Source organism: Camarhynchus parvulus, chromosome 4A (assembly GCF_901933205.1).
Source record: "Camarhynchus parvulus chromosome 4A, STF_HiC, whole genome shotgun sequence".
Classification (NCBI taxonomy): domain Eukaryota; kingdom Metazoa; phylum Chordata; class Aves; order Passeriformes; family Thraupidae; genus Camarhynchus; species Camarhynchus parvulus.
Genome location: NC_044600.1, coordinates 16,952,320 through 16,963,741, shown reverse-complemented (window position 1 = coordinate 16,963,741; position 11,422 = coordinate 16,952,320). Strand labels below are relative to the sequence as shown.

At 47.0% G+C, this 11,422-nt stretch overlaps 1 protein-coding gene across 1 annotated transcript in view; it reads left to right on the top strand.

The window, feature by feature from the left end:
* The first annotated feature begins 1,329 nt into the window (after positions 1-1,329).
* Positions 1,330-11,422, top strand: part of AMOT (angiomotin) — a 60,794-nt gene continuing 50,701 nt past the window's right edge. The window contains exon 1 of the mRNA XM_030967356.1: positions 1,330-1,500. The gene's annotated coding sequence lies outside the window, so the exon portion shown is untranslated. The remainder of the gene's footprint in view (positions 1,501-11,422) is intronic.

The window sequence follows — 11,422 nt, the reverse complement described above, 5'->3', positions numbered from 1 at the left end:
CTACTCACATCTCTAAAGTATCCTTTTGTTTCTATATGGCTTGTTTTGTGTACTGTGTTCAACACAGGAAACATGGCACAGCAGGGCCAGAGAGATACTCAGCTTTAAATAAAAATAAATTGTAGATAAAAATGGACAAAGCATGTAAACATGAGACCATATGAGCTGAACCCTTGATGGCCAGCAGCTGAGTGTTTCACTGACAGACTTTCCAGGGCATTTCTTTAAGTTTTGCCTGCTAATACTTCTTTAACAGGTTGCCTTTAATGTTTTATTGTTTCTGTTGAGAGTTTCTGGGGCAAGGAATGGTCCCTTTCAGAAACAGGGTGGAAGAAAGTTTAGAAGCAAAGCTGTTGCAGAAAGCTCATGATGTGATGGAGGTAATAGATACAGCAGGTTTAGGGGGCTGATATTAAGAGCCAGGTGAAATAAAAAATAAAGAACTTATATCCTTTGGCCACACCTACCCCATGGAACATTCCAGGCTGGGGCAGAGAGGCTGGAAGGGGCCTGGTGGGAAAGGCCCTGGGGGTGCTGCTCAACAGCAGCTGAACATGAGCCAGGTGTGCCCAGGTGGGCAAGAGGCCACTGGCACCTGGCCTGTTCCAGCCATGGTGTGGCAGCAGGACCAGGACAGTGACTGTCCCCTGAGTGGGCACTGCTGAGGCCAGTGATGTGTTCAGTTCTGAGCCCTTCACTTCAGAAAGGACATGGAGGGGCTGGAGCTTCTCCAGGGAAGGGCAGCAGAGCAGGGGAAGGGGCTGGAGCCCCAGGAGGGGCTGAGAGAGCTGGGAAGGGGCTCAGCCTGGAGCAAAGGAGGCTCAGGGGGGATCTTGTGGCTCTGCACAGCTCCTGCCAGGAGGGGACAGCCGGGGGTCGGGCTGCGCTCCAGGGAACAGGGACAGGAGCAGAGGGAACGGCCTCCAGTTGTGCTATGGGAGGCTCAGGCTGGACATCAGGAAGAATTTATCATAGAAAAGGTTGTTAAACATTGCAATGGGCTGCTCCCAAGCAACCACTGATAGGACAGGGGAGGTTCAGGTTGGATATTGGGAAGAATTTCGTCACGGAAAAGGTTGTTAAACATTGGAAGGCGCTGCCCAGGGAGGTAGGTGGTGGACTCCCATCCCTGGAGGTGTCCAGGGAACAACTGGAGGGGGCCCGCAGCGCTCTGGGCTGGCTGACCAGGTGGGGATCGCTCACAGGCTGGGCTCGCTGCTCTCAGAGGGCTTTTCCAGCCCCGCCGGTGCCGCGATTCCCCTCGGCCGAGGCGCGCTGCCCGCAGGCGCCGGCGGCTCCCCCGCCCGTGCGGAACTACAGCTCCCGGCCGGCACCGCTCGCCGGCCCGCCGGGGGATGCCGGGCGCCGTAGTTGCAGCCGCCTGCTGAAAGTTCCCCACGGCATCGGCGGGGGGCCCTTGCCGGAGCTCCCCGGCGTGGCCCAGCGCCGTGCCGGCCCGGGATGGATGTGCGGGCGGCCGCGGGGCCCGGCGCCCGCGGGGTAAGGGCGCTGCGCGGGTGAGGGCGCGGCCGCGGGGCGAGGCCGGCGGCCGGCGCGGGGAAAGGCCGGCGCTGTCCCCTCAAGCGCCGCCCGGGACGGGCCCCTCGAGGCGGGGCAGGGCAGCCGGGTGTTCCCGCTGCCCTTACGGGCATCTCCTCCTCCTTCCCCGGGCGGTGTGGGCCGGTCCCGGGGCTCAGCCCGCGCTGGTGGTGGCTCTGGGGAGGCGGCGGGGCTCGGGGCTGCTGGGGCTGTGGGAGCCGTGCCTGTTCCCCTGTCCGGCCCCTCCCCGGCTCCGCTGTCGGGTCCAGGCGGGGCTGGGGATGTTTTGTTACCCTCAGGCTCTGCCCCAGCCGCCAGGGATGGTCCCTGCTCTGCCCTTCTCCTCCCGCAGGAGCTCCATCGCACCTGCCCCAGCTCTGAATTTAACAGAAATATCTCCATATCCTCCTGCTTTGATCTCCGAAAGAGCAAATTTGGAGGGTGATAATCTGCATCCGTGCCTTGGTTTGGCCGTCCGCGGTACGGTCCTTGTGGATTTCATTCACAGAATGAGTCAGGCAGGGCCATAAATATTCACCGTGACTTCTGCCACATGGTCTGAGCAGCTCAAACCCCTTCTTCCTCAATTCCCGGATACTTTTTGGGGAAGGTGAGGGCTGGAAAGCCAAATCTTCAGTGTGGAGGGGCTGTGGTGGACACAGGGGCTGGGGGGATGTTGAACACCCACGGCTTTTCTGGGCGCTCGCACCAGCCAAGGGCTGGCTGCACTAGGTGGGAGAGCCCAGCACTTCCACATTTCAGGCTCCTGGGGGCTGAAATAATTTGAAATAATTTGAAGCTGAAATTTCAGACTTCTCACAACATCCACGCCCCGACTCTGGCATCCTCACCTGCACTCTCCCATAACATGCATAAAGAAGATCTCCACTCAGTTTTCAGGTTAAAATTTTCAGCATCGCCTCTGATAAATGATTTTGAATTCAGCCCCAATGCAGTATAACATAGAAAATGCCATTTTAGTGAATTTAAAATTTTTATTCCACTTTCTAATGATTTTTTTTTCATTAAGCATCTAATCACATCCTAGCATTTCTCATCAGCAAGGCTCAAGGTGCTTTACAAAAGAAGGAAAAGTATGATTATTTCAATTATCCTTATTAAGGCTTAGGTTTTGGGCAGCTTTTGCAGATAATACAGGCCATAAATAATTAAAAGTACAATCTAATTAGGAGAAATCCCCAGTTGTAAACTGAAGTGCCACACTGAAGAAGGCAGTGTGTTGCAAGGCATGGCCTTGTAACCTAATCTCCCTGATCAGAACAGTATCCCATTAACCCACAAATCTCCCCTCTCCTGACCTGGGTGCCCCTAGGACAGGTAATTCCATGTGCAGGATCCAAGGGAGGGAGTCTCAGTGACCAAAAAGCAGCTTGGAGAGTGTTCTACTGAAGTTCCTTGGCATTTGAATAAAGGTCTTGTGTTTACCAAAATATCCAGCCTGAGCTGAGCAGGGTTGGGCATAGAACTGATGGAGTATTTTAGCAGAAATAGGGTTCAGAAATAAGCATTGCTCAAACTGGAGTCCAGAAGATACAAAAAAAAGGTTGTGGCCTGGATCCAGTTCATCCACGTCCTAAATAGAATTCTCACCTGAAACTTGCTCTGTGCTCTTTGTCAGATTTCAAAAGTTGGACATGGGCTTTTCTGTTTGGGAATTTAGTTTGCTTGTGCTGAACCTGCTGTCCTGCTGGGGGCTGGCTCCATCAGGATCACTGTTTATCCACATAATACAGCAGCAAGACTATGTGGATGAAGTCCTTGTTCTCATTCCAAGTACCTGCTGTCACATCTGAGTTATTCTGTGGGAATGTTTTTGCTCTGATCTGTGCTTACCCAGCTCTCAGCAATGACCTAATTGCAACCTTCTCGTTAGGCAGAGAAATTTCTGAGTTTGGCTTTGCAGTTCACCTTCTCAGCAAGTAAATCTCTGCTCTGTAACACCACCCACCATCACCTGAGCCCAGTGTTCAGGAGGGATCATGAGGCTGATGGGGGCAGTGAGTGTCTCTACAACAGCTTCTCCCACCGAAGCATTGCCATTTCTAACTCGGAGCAGGTGTAGACCATGTAGCCAATGAAAATTCCTGAGCCTGGTGATCTCTAGCAGCTTTTTACCACTAAAGCAACTGCACCTGTGTTAGTCTGGTGTTGTGGAATTTCCTTGTAAATTGGTGATACAAGAGCAGCTACAAATAAAGCTGATAAAGCCCAGTCTGCCTTACTGCCTAAGCCTGATGTGGCTTAATCTTGGCCAAGTTGGTGTAATTTTCAAATGTAACTCAAAGGGATGCTGATTGAAATGAATCCCAGAATTCCTCAGGGTCTTGGACAGACCTGTATCTTGATATATCGGTGTTGTAATTTCTTCATTTGTGTTGTGTTGTCAGTCTCACTGCTGGAAGCTCTGAGTAGTGAGGCATGGCTGGAGCTCCCAGGAATGCTGGTGCTACTGGGATGTGCTGCAGGGGAGGACCTGCAGAGATGAAGAAACTGGGAGTGCAGACATTTTGAGCAGCAGAATGAGGGAGGGTGAGAGGGAAAAATAGAAAAGTCAGGAATAAAAACTAAACCACCACCAGGGTTGTAGGTGATGATGGGTTCCCTGAGAACATTCTCGTGTGCTGCTGAGGAGAGGGAGAAGAGCTTTCCTGGAGAAGTGCATTTCCACAGAATGAAGCCTTTAGTTTCTTCCCTTGCATATTTGTAGAGCACTCACATCTTTCCCTAAATCCAGGAGAAATTCCCATTTCCTTTCATTTACCAGTGTTTGGAAGGAGATGAGGTGCTGTTGAGCTCCCTTATTAACTTCACCTGTGGGAAGCTCCATGTAAATCCCTGGATTTCCCAGTCTTGACACCCAGGAGGTGTTTGTGGAGTCAAACACAAGGTGGAGGTTCCTGCACAGGGAGGGTTTGATGCTGTCCCAGTCCTGTGACTCTTAATCCTGCCTTGCTTTGAAGCTCAGGAGTCTGCATTAATGATCAAGGGCCAGAGCTGAACACAGAATTCCTATGGCACAAAGGTAAAGGTGTGGGTAGGAATGTGGGAAGAAAATATTTAAGAGCCGCCTGGCATGTATAGTTAATAATATTAAAAAAGTAATCATGTTAATGTCATATAGGTGCTCAGGTTCTCAAGGCTTTGAGCATCTTCTCATCCCTTGTAGATCACTTGTCTCTGGCTGGATCCTGTCATGTGCACAATATTAAATTCCTTGAAGAGCAGAAAATTTCAGGTTTGAAAACTCTCATCCTTCTCTGCAGTGGGAAACTTGCTCTGCCCCCTTAGGCAGGAATGTCTGTTCCTCATGCAGTGTTTCAGAGCTGTGCTTGGCATTTGGCTGTCACTCTGTCCCACTCTGCCAAGTGTCAGTGATCCCTGAATGCTTAAAAAGTTCCTTGGGACTCTCAGCAAATGTGAAGCTCTTCTAAATTCGAGATCTGTCAGGAGCAGAATGCATTAGAACAATTATTCCTGACTTTGACTTACAACTATGTTAAAACTCACTTATTTTTACCACAGAGTGTGTTCTTTTTAGGGCTCTGAGCTGTTTCTCTAATTCAGGAGCTGTTCTTCCCAATTTTTACTTCATAAAAGGAAACAGTCAAAAGGGCTGTGTATCTCACTACACATAATATACAAATATATACAGCATTGTGAAGTCTTGTGTAATTTTTTTGTGAACACGGGATTTCTTTGTGTATTTAATACCATAGTGTAAATGTATATTTGTGGAGGTGTCTGAGGTTTTTGGGTCAGCTGTGTAAGGTAAAAATTTGATCCAAATCCCTGGAGAAAAACCCCACCTCTGACATTGCATTCCCTTCTTGTCCCCAGGGAATTAAAAAGACAAAATATTTTAAGCCATTGAACGTGCACTGAGCTTTAGTTCATTAGCTAAGAAGGAGTAGGATATCTTTCCACAGCTACATTCAACAGTGAAGAACAAAAAGCTACCTTGAAAAATGGCCTTTGGGAAGCAGATGGCAGAAGCCAAGAAACTTGAGCCCTTTGCCAATGAATACTCTGTCCTTAACATTGTCTCTTTTGTTTCCCACACTTCCATGAGCTGCACATGGATTCAATTTGCCAGTTTTTAACCCTTCTTCCTGGTGCCTGATCTGAGCACAGTTTGGGAGCTGGGCCAGCTGGCACTGAGGTTTTTGCTGCCTCTTTGTCCCTGTGCAAACTCTGGCTCAGGTGTGTGAGGCAGCCCAGGAGACGTGGCTTGGGTGCATCCTGGGGAGAGGGAATCAAAGCTTTTCCAGCTTCCTGGCAAAGGGTGGAACAGAGACAGGGCTGGGAGCAGGTTTGCTTTGATGAAAACACAGCAGCATTCCCACTGTGGCTCCCGTTGGGGAAGGTGTTGGAGCTGGGCTAGGACTTTTTTAAGGAGAACTGTTTTTCTTGGCATAGCCCAAAAATTGATGGAAAGTCAGGGTGGAGCCAAGGGATTTGGCATTATGGGAATTCTCACACCAGCTTGTCTTTGTGTGGCAGCACCACAGAAATGCTTTCTGCTGAGAGAAGCATTTACATCAGATGTTTATTTGAGGCAGTGAAATTTATTCCAGTGAGTGATGATTGCCCAGAGTAAATGCAGTTCTTAGTAATGACTGTGTTGTTTCCAAAAGCATAGCTAGCTCCTAGAGTTGCTGTTTGCTTAATTGTTAGGGACCTAATTAATCATCAATTTAAAACAAAAATGGCATTTCATATCAAGAACATAATGCACTTTCATCCCTCATTTTTCTCTTGATAACTGTTGAACAAAGATCACCAGCAGAGAGTGCTGGTGCTCTTCCAGAATGTGGCAGCAGCTTTTGAGAATGATTGGAAAATCTAATCAGACTTTTTTTCCATAATTCTATTTTTAGTTTTTCATTTACATGAAAATGAAATGTTAATCAATTACCTGTAACTTGATATCTTGCTCTCTCTAATTATCAGTCTTCTGTAGCTTACTACAGGGAAAAGACTTCTTTTAGGAGCACATCTATGTATTCATAAAAATTCTAATTGCCACTTTTTGAAGAAGTTGTTTAAGAGAAATGAATCTATTTTATTTCAATATGTTTTTTGTACCTACATTTTTTTTCTCCTTTCATTTCTCTTCTTTAATGTCATGTTCAGAACAAGCTGGTTACAGTACAGCTTCTCTGTAGCAGGGGAAGGTGGTTCTGCTCCTGCAATTAGCAGAGCTCTTGCATGCACATGGCACTCAGTGTTTCGCTGAGACTGTGCCTTTACCCTTCCCAGGCACTGCAAGATTGCTCCCAGCCAGAGATTGCTGTTGGTTGGGCCTCTCTCATTTCTCACTTTTGAGTCTGCTTCTGACGTCAGCATTAAAAATTAGTTGCAAGAGCTTTAAATCAAAGAGCACCCCCTGTCCCCCATGCCTGTGGTATTTATCAATACCGCTGCACCATTTTAAGGCCTGGAGGCTTTGAAGAGGTTGGGTTTTTGATATCAAACCAGCCATGGTTTGGTCCCCTCTTAGGCTTTATGGTCATTGAAATATCAGGATCAGCAAGTCTGGTTTTTGCTGCAGAACCTGCTGTACATCTTGTTCACTTGTAATTTCACACAATCTTTAGTCCTTGAGAGCACACAAATACTGAGCTGAAGTTCAGTGCCTCCATGCCTTACTCTTACAGTTTACTCTTCTCCAAATCCACTGGAAGTTGAGGGAATCTTTCAATTAATTCAAGCAGATTTTAAAGACACATCTCTTTCTAAAGAGACTTGAGAGGTAAGAGTGCAGAGAAGCAAGGGAGTGGTCAACTTTCCTACATCAAAGTTGTTAACATATAATAGACATCAGCTAAAGGCTTACAGGTCCATCTTTGGGAGAAGAACAGTGTTTTGTAATGAAATCACTTTGTCCAGACTAACCTTATTTTGCCCAAACTACATTTAACTGCAGGGCACTGAGGTGTGAATGTGTTTAGGGCAAAGCTGCAACATTTGTTTTTCCATAGTTGGCAGTTGTTTACCACTCTCCTGGATACACAGCTCTCTTCTGCAGCTCTGCACAGACAGGGGCCAAGGTTCAGCAGTTAGAATAATTCTCCTTACAGGTGGTACCTGATCAATCACCTCACGGGTGACATGTCACTGCTGACCTCTATATTACATTTCACTGTGGTAAGCTGTTCCTTTTCTCCCCCTTCCTTGCAGGCCTTTTCTTCACCCCAGGAGCCACGCTGCACTTGAGTTACAATCCATTAGAGGCACCTCCTGGACTGACAGACTTTTAAAACTCTTCACATGCAGCAGCATGAAAAATCTTAGATGAGCTGGGGCTGTGTTACAGTGTAAATCACAGGAGAGACAGGACATGAAGTTGGCTTTGCAGAGGTTTCTGTATCAGTTACTTCCCTCCCAGAAGTTATGTGGTCATCAAAGTTTTATTGTGTAGAATTGGTAAAATAATACACTTGTATAGAGAGACACAGCAGTTACTTAGTGAAGGCCAGAGGAATAAGTAGCGTGTAACTGTTCCTGCTCGTGTGTTTTGAGAATAGAATTTTTCTAGCAATTCCACGCATGTCAAGTTTGATGGTGGTAATTTCTGGTGCTCTTGATGTGTGAATAGCTGTTCTTGCCATCTTGGTAAATAATAGCTCATGTAGTTCATGCCTCAATCCCTCATCTGTCTGATTCCCTTTCCATTCAGAAATTGTAGTTGCTCTCCAGCCATACCCAACACAGGACCTGAGGGAGCCTTCCAGGCCTTGTTACAGCTCAGGGCTGGATGTGGCAGCAACATCAAATCCTCTGCAAATGACTCAAAGATGGCCATGGCCACCCTGAAGGTGCTGGGCGCTAAAACCAGGTGGTGAAACAGCAGCAAAAGCTGCAATACTGCATGTCTGAGCTCACTGTACGTGTGGGCAGCAAGGCAGGGCCTCTGCAAGTGCAGACTGAGCTCCCAGCCTGGCTTTGGACCAACCACTCAACCTTCTGGTACCTTGGTGCTTTCTCCACACATTTCTTGTGATTTTTACAAGGCTTTGAAATCTTTTAGTCTTGTTTTGATCTATATTCCCAAACATGTGGTGTTGGTTTGCTTACTTCCTTTTATTCAATGAGTATCTGTCAAACACACCTGGAAGTGTCCAAGGCCAGGTTGGACAGGGCTTGGAGCAACTTGGAATGGTGGAAGGTGTCCCTGCCCAAGGCAGGGGGTGGAATGAGATGAGCTTTAAGGTCCCTTCCAACCCAAACCATTCTGGGATTCTGACTTTGTCTTCTATGACAAGAAATACACTCTCCCTTTTCAGAAATTCCTGTTCCTTGATCCTGCTCACATTCCTGGCAAACGTCCTCAGTTCCTCTTCCTAGGTTTTTTTTCCTGTTTCTTTGTATTACTGTCTGTTTACTGTAGGGTCATTATTTTGCCCAATAATGTATTTTATAGACAAAGAAGCCCTCACTTTGGCGGGGACATTCTGTCTGGCCCCAAGAGCTAAATGCCACTTCTGAGCCCTGCTAACACTTTATTTTTATGTGCAAGAAGAAAAGCTCTGTTAAACTGGCCCGAGATCAGAGATGCAGGGAAATGAATTGAAGGCCCTGTGCAGTGTGCTGAGTGGATGCTGAGCTGAGCTGTGTCTGTACAGGAGGGATAATATCAGCAGCTTCCTGAGCTCCAGCTGCTGCGGACAAAGGGCGCCTGAGTTACAGCCATTCCTGGAGGGAGGAACTTTAAGATGGAGGAATTTTAAAGAATGTGAAGGACAACCTCTTAAAAAATTGTAGGTGGAGCAACTCTAGGCTTTCCTAAGCCTGAGATTTATTCTCCTACTTTGAATTAGTTGCCGTTGTAGCGCTTATCTTTTGTGCTTTTTAGCACAACCACCGTGACCTTTGTGTGATTGCATAAATTGGCCCGAGCACGCTGGAACAGTTATTAGGAACCCCTTTCTTGTGTTGTTTCCTGAATTCCCACATTGTGGCGTGATGTGTGTATGGAAACTGCTCGCTTCCTCCGCTGGCAGCCGTTCAGATGTGTGCTGGAGCTCCTGAGCACCGGCCTGGGCGGGGAGCTGGGTGAAGGGAGGATACAGGGGGAGAGTGCTTTAAGGAAGAGAGAGTTTGGATTTCATGCAGCTTTGTTCTTTTGCAGTCCCGATAAGGCTGGTATCTCCACTTGTGTGGGTTGGACATGAGCAGTGCTCCTGGAATAGGCAGCAGAGGAGCCGAGGTTAACGCGCCTCGGGCAAGGCTCGCTGCTCCCCAGTGCCTGCATGAAGCAATGCTTGTGCTTTCCTGATGACTCTGCCTCCTCTCTTTACTCCCATATTTTCTTTGAGCATGTGGGAGGGAGACAGGATGTGTGACTGAAGCACAGTTTATAACTCTTTCCCTCGCTCTAGCTGTGCTAATTTCCCTTACAACGCTGCCCCACAGCATCCAGCAAATGTTGCCTTCAGTAGCTGCTTCTCCACTGCCTGGTTTTCTTCCTTTGGCGTTTCAAACTGTAAGGTTATGGGATGTTAATGAGCTGTTTACATGTGTTTCTGCATTTCTTCCATTAAAACATTCCAGTGAATGAATGTTGGTTATGAGGGGTGAAAAAATAGATGTTTATAGATGCTGCATTTGGGATTTCTGTAATTCAACTTCCTGAATTTTTGGCCAAGTCTTTCTTTTCAATGTTAACATTTGGGAATGTCGGAAAGGATTTATTTGCTCAGAGTGATTAAAAGGTAAATGGCTGAATTGTGCCATCTCTCCTCACATGAAGGCCAAATTTCACAGTGCAAGGATTTGACATGTGGCCAGTTTTTGCACTTCCAGTTTTTTTTGGAAACTGATGGCATCTTAGCCTCAAACCTTACCAAATTGGTACTGCTTAGTGGGTTTCATATTTGCATGATCAGGCCTTTAAACATTAAATCAGCTGTGGACACACCATGACAGCTGCACTCAGTTTTCTGTTTCATTCTTTTTTTGAAGTTACAAGGTAATGACCAGGAGCCAAGTGGAAGCTGTCACCGGGAGATTGTCCTCCTCTGGAGTTCAGGACAGGAATGGCCTCACTGGGGGAGGATTCCAATGCTCCGTATGCAAAAGCTGGAGGAGGAGGTGGATTGTGAGAAAGGCAGGGTAGATTGTTTGTACACAAATAAGTCCCTACTGAAGGACCAGTTTGTTATCTCTGGGCCTTGTTTAGACTGGGGCTTTGCCCTGATTACAGGGATGGGGTGAGGAGAAGTTGGTGTTGCTTAGCCCATTTCAGAACAAGAGCTTGGGCTCTCTGGTGCAGACTGGTTCCACTGCAGAGCTGACTGTGTTACTGCCTTACTAATCCTCTGTTAGATCTTCCAAAACAAGACTGCCTTAAGTATTCCTTTTTAGCATTATTTTGGGATCCTTTTACAGGCTTTTGAATAGGGTCACATGCACAAAGGTGGTGAGTCCATGCTTTGCTGTAAAGGTTGTGGAATGTTTAAAGATAAACTGTTTTAGGAGTTGAAATTCCACACTCTGATTCCAGGCACTAAAGCCTTTAGTAAAAGCCACCTCTGAATGTGGCCTACCATCTTTTATCATGTGATAAAATGCTGAAACACAGCAAAATCAGAGTTGTATTTGGGGAGAACTGAAGTGTCTTCAGTCTCACCTTTCCACACTGACCACTATAGCCAGCTGTGGCAGAGTTGTAGAGGTCTGTGGATATTTCCTATTAGGATAGCCTAAGCTTGGGAAGATCACATGATATACATGTTGGTTTTAAGTAGAACATTATATACAGGGATCTCCTTTAATACCCTGCCTATATGCAGTTAGTCAGGATCAGTTCTTGCCTTACTTTCATTTATTTTCAGCATTTGGCCAGCAAAATCGGCAGTGA